Here is a 6,000-nt window from a genome sequence, read left to right on the forward strand (position 1 = left end):
ATGCCGAAGAGCCAGTTGCTGTTTTCTGTTGTTTTTGGTTTCAGAAATCCTAGTAAGGAAATATTCTCGGAATTGGACGAAATCAAAGCCCAGGGTCCTATTTTTGCACGAAGCTTCCAGAAGACCGAGGGGGAAAGGAAGTGGGGCCATGAGGCGCCGCCACAACAGGGCGGCACGGCCTAGGTCTTGGCCGCGCGGCCCTGGCGTGTGGGGCCCTCGTGTGGCCCCCTGCGTTGCCCTTCCGCCTACTTAAAGCCTCCGTCGCGAAACCCCCAGTACCGAGAGCCACGATACGGAAAACCCATCGAGACGCCGCCGCCGCCAATCCCATCTCGGGGGATTCAGGAGATCGCCTCCGGCACCCTGCCGGAGAGGGGATTCATCTCCCGGAGGACTCTACACCGCCATGGTCGCCTCCGGATTGATGAGTGAGTAGTTCACCCCTGGACTATGGGTCCATAGAAGTAGCTAGATGGTTGTCTTCTCCTCATGTGCTTCATTGTCGGATCTTGTGAGCTGCCTAACATGATCAAGATCATCTATCTGTAATGCTATATGTTGTGTTTGTTGGGATCCGATGAATAGAGAATACTATGTTATGTTGATTATCAATCTATTACCTATGTGTTGTTTATGATCTTGCATGCTCTCCGTTGTTAGTAGAGGCTCTGGCCAAGTTTTTGCTAGTAACTCCAAGAGGGAGTATTTATACTCGATAGTGGGTTCATGCCTCCATTAAATCTGGGACAGTGACAGAAAGTTCTAAGGTTGTGGATGTGCTGTTGCCACTAGGGATAAAACATTGATGCTATGTTCGAGGATATAGTTATTGATTACATTACGCACCATACTTAATGCAATTGTCTGTTGCTTGCAACTTAATACCGGAAGGGGTTCGGATGATAACCTGAAAGTGGACTTTTTAGGCATAGATGCATGCTGGATAGCGGTCTATGTACTTTGTCGTAATGCCCAATTGAATCTCACAATATTCATCATATCATGTATGTGCATTGTCATGCCCTCTCTATTTGTCAATTGCCCAACTGTAATTTGTTCACCCAACATGCTATTTATCTTATGGGAGAGACACCTCTAGTGAACTGTGGACCCCGGTCCATTCTTTTACATCGAATACAATCTACTGCAATACTTGTTTTACTGTTCTCTGCAAACAATCATCATCCACACTATACATCTAATCCTTTGTAACAGCAAGCCGGTGAGATTGACAACCTCACTGTTTCGTTGGGGCAAAGTACTTTGGTTGTGTTGTGCAGGTTCCACGTTGGCGCCGGAATCCCTGGTGTTGCGCCGCACTACATCTCGCCGCCATCAACCTTCAATGTGCTTCTTGGCTCCTACTGGTTCGATAAACCTTGGTTTCTTACTGAGGGAAAACTTGCTTCTATATGCATCACACCTTCCTCTTGGGGTTCCCAACGGACGTGTGTATACACGCTATCAAGCTCTTTTTCTGGCGCCGTTGCCGGGGAGATCAAGACACGCTGCAAGGGGAGTCTCCACATCGCAATCTCTTTACTTTGTTTTTGTCTTGCTTTATTTTATTTACTACTTTGTTTGCTGCACTAAATCAAAACACAAAAAAATTAGTTGCTAGTTTTACTTTATTTACTGTCTTGTTTGCCATATTAAAAACACAAAAAAAAATTAGTTACTTGTTTTACTTTACTTAATATCATGCATGTTTTTATTTCACTAGTTAAGCATAATGGAAAACAACAAAAATATGAGAGATCTTTATGAACTTTATCTTGAATTAGGACATGATGTGTTTGAAGAGAGAATTAAAAAACCCATGGAACTTTATATGCATGCTAATGGGAATGTTATTACTATGAATGCTTTGAACACCATTGTTGCTAATGCTATGAAAAATTCTAAGCTTGGGGAAGCTGGCTCTGATGAGCATGATCTTTTTAGTCCCCCAAGCATTGAGGAGAAAATTTTCTTTTATGATTACAATACGCCTCCTATATATGATGATAGCCACTTTGTTGAATTTGCTCCCACTACAACTAATAAAATTGATTATGCTTATGTGGAGAGTAATAATTTTATGCATGAGACTCATGATAAGAATGCTTTATGTGATAATTATATTGTTGAGTTTGCTCATGATACTACTGAAAGTTATTATGAGAGAGGAAAATATGGTTGTAGAAATTTTCATGTTACTAAAATGCCTCTCTATATGCTGAAATTTTTGAAGCTACACTTGTTTTATCTTCCTATGCTTGTCACTTTGCTCTTCATGAACTTGTTTATTCACAAGATTCCTATGCATAGGAAGCATGTTAGACTTAAATGTGTTTTGAATTTGCCTCTTGAAGCTCTCTTTTGCTTCAAATACTATTTCTTGCGAGTGCATCATTAAAATTACCGAGCCCATCTTAATGGCTATAAAGAAAGCACTTATTGGGAGATAACCCATGTGTTTATTTTACTACAGTACTTTTGTTTTATATTTGAGTCTTGGAAGTTGTTTACTACTGTAGCAACCTCTCCTTATCTTAGTTTTATTGCATTGTTGTGCCAAGTAAAGTCTCTAATAGAAGGATGATACTAGATTTGGATTACTGCGCAGAAACAGTTTTCTTTGCTATCACGAATCTGGGTAAAATTCTCTGTAGGTAACTCAGAAAATTATGCCAATTTACGTGAGTGATCCTCAGATATGTACGCAACTTTCATTAGTTTTAAGTTTTCTCATCTGAGCAAGTCTGGTGCCTGTTAAAAATTCGTCTTTACGAACTGTTCTGTTTTGACAGATTCTGCCTTTTATTTTGCATTGCCTGTTTTGCTATGTTAGATGGATTTCTTTGTTCCATTGACTTTCAGTAGCTTTGTGCAATGTCCAGAAGTATAAAATATGATTGTGTTACCTCTGAATATGTGAATTTTGATTATGCACTAATCCTCTAATGAGTTTGTTTCGAGTTTGGTGTGGAGGAAGTTTTCAAGGATCAAGAGAGGAGGATGATATACACTATGATCAAGGAGAGTGAAAGCTCTAAGCTTGGGGATGCCCCGGTGGTTCACCCCTGCATACATCAAGAAGACTCAAGCGTCTAAGCTTGGGGATGCCCAAGGCATCCCCTTCTTCATCGACAACATTATCAGGTTCCTCCCCTGAAACTATATTTTTATTCCGTCACATCTTATGTACTTTGCTTGGAGCGTCGGTTTGTTTTTGTTTTTGTTTTGTTTGAATAAAGTTGGATCCTAGCATTCATTGTGTGGGAGAGAGACACGCTCCGCTGTTGCATATGGACAAATATGTCCTTAGGCTTTACTCATAGTATTCATGGCGAAAGTTTCTTCTTCGTTAAATTGTTATATGGTTGGAATCGGAAAATGATATATGTGGTAATTGGTATAATATCTTGAATAATGTGATACTTGGCAATTGTTGTGCTCATGTTTAAGCTCTTGCATCATATACTTTGCACTTATTAATGAAGAAATACATAGAGCATGCTAAAATCTGATTTGCATGTTTGGTTTCTCTAAGGTCTAGATAATTTCTAGTATTGAGTTTGAACAACAAGGAAGACGGTGTAGAATCTTATAATGTTTACAATATGTCTTTTATGTGAGTTTTGCTGTACCGGTTCATCCTTGTGTTTGTTTCAAATAACCTTGCTAGCCTAAACCTTGTATCGAGAGGGAATACTTCTCATGCATCCAAAATCCTTGAGCCAACCACTATGCCATTTGTGTCCACCATACCTACCTACCACATGGTATTTCTCCGCCATTCCAAAGTAAATTGCTTGAGTGCTACCTTTAAAATTTCCATTCTTTACCTTTACAATATATAGCCCATGGGACAAATAGCTTAAAAACTATTGTGGTATTGAATATGTACTTATGCACTTTATCTCTTATTAAGTTGCTTGTTGTGCGATAACCATGTTCCTGGGGACGCCATCAACTACTCTTTGTTGAATATCATGTGAGTTGCTATGCATGTTCGTCTTGTCTGAAGTAAGAGCGATCTACCACCTTATGGTTAGAGCATGCATATTGTTAGAGAAGAAAATTGGGCCGCTAACTAAAGCCATGATCCATGGTGGAAGTTTCAGTTTTGGACATATATCCTCAATCTCATATGAGAAAAATAATTGTTGCTACATGCTTATGCAAAAAAGAGGAGTCCATTATCTGTTGTCTATGTTGTCCCGGTATGGATGTCTAAGTTGAGAATAACCAATAGCGAGAAATCCAATGCGAGCTTTCTCCTTAGACCTTTGTATGCAGTGGCATAGAGGTACCCCTTTGTGACACTTGGTTAAAACATGTGCATTGCGATAATCCCGGTAGTCCAAGCTAATTAGGACAAGGTGCGGGCACTATTAGTATACTATGCATGAGACTTGCAAATTGTAAGATATAAATTACATAACTCATATGCTTTATTACTACCGTTGACAAAATTGTTTCTTGTTTTCAAAACCAAAGCTCTAGCACAAATATAGCAATCAATGCTTCCCTCTGCGAAGGGCCATTCTTTTACTTTTATGTTGAGTCAGTTCACCTATTTCTCTCCACCTCAAGAAGCAAACACTTGTGTGAACTGTGCATTGATTCCTACATACTTGCATATTGCACTTGCTATATTACTTTACATTGACAATATCCATGAGATATACATGTTACAAGTTGAAAGCAACCGCTGAAACTTTACCTTCCTTTGTGTTGCTTCAATACCTTTACTTTGAATTATTGCTTTATGAGTTAACTCTTATGCAAGACTTATTGATGCTTGTCTTTAAGTACTATTCATGAAAAGTCTTTGCTTTATGATTCAATTGTTTACTCATGTCATTTACCATTGTTTCAAATCGCTGCATTCATTACATGTGCTTACAATAGTATTGATCAAGATTATGTTGGTAGCATTGTCACTAAGAAATTATCTTTGTTATCGTTTACCTACTCGGGACGAGTAGGAATTAAGCTTGGGGATGCTTGATACGTCTCAAACGTATCTATAATTTCTTATGTTCCATGCTACTTTTATGATGATACTCACATGTTTTATACACATTATATGTCATTATTATGCATTTTCCGGCACTAACCTATTAACGAGATGTCGAAGAGCCGATTCTTTGTTCATTGTTTTTGGTTTCAGAAATCCTAGTAAGGAAATATTCTCGGAATTGGACGAAATCAAAGCCCAGGGTCCTGTTTTTGCACGAAGCTTCCAGAAGACTGAGGGGGAAAGGAAGTGGGGCCACGAGGCGCCGCCACAACAGGGCGGCGCGGCCTAGGTCTTGGCCGCGCGGCCCTGGCGTGTGGGGCCCTCGTGTGGCCCCCCGCGTTGCCCTTCCGCCTACTTAAAGCCTCCGTCGCGAAACCCCCAGTACCGAGAGCCACGATACGGAAAACCTTACTGAGACGCCGCCGCCGCCAATCCCATCTCGGGGGATTCAGGAGATCGCCTCCGGCACCCTGCCGGAGAGGGGATTCATCTCCCGGAGGACTCTACACCGCCATGGTCGCCTCCGGATTGATGAGTGAGTAGTTCACCCCTGGACTATGGGTCCATAGCAGTAGCTAGATGGTTGTCTTCTCCTCATGTGCTTCATTGTCGGATCTTGTGAGCTCCCTAACATGATCAAGATCATCTATCTGTAATGCTATATGTTGTGTTTGTTGGGATCCGATGAATAGAGAATACTATGTTATGTTGATTATCAATTTATTACCTATGTGTTGTTTATGATCATGCATGCTCTCCGTTGTTAGTAGAGGCTCTGGCCAAGTTTTTTCTAGTAACTCCAAGAGGGAGTATTTATGCTCGTTAGTGGGTTCATGCCTCCATTAAATCTGGGACAGTGACAAAAAGTTCTAAGGTTGTGGATGTGCTGTTGCCACTAGGGATAAAACATTGATGCTATGTTCGAGGATATAGTTATTGATTACATTACGCACCATACTTAATGCAATTGTCTGTTGCTTGCAACTTAA

Source organism: Lolium perenne, chromosome 6 (assembly GCF_019359855.2).
Source record: "Lolium perenne isolate Kyuss_39 chromosome 6, Kyuss_2.0, whole genome shotgun sequence".
Taxonomy (NCBI): domain Eukaryota; kingdom Viridiplantae; phylum Streptophyta; class Magnoliopsida; order Poales; family Poaceae; genus Lolium; species Lolium perenne.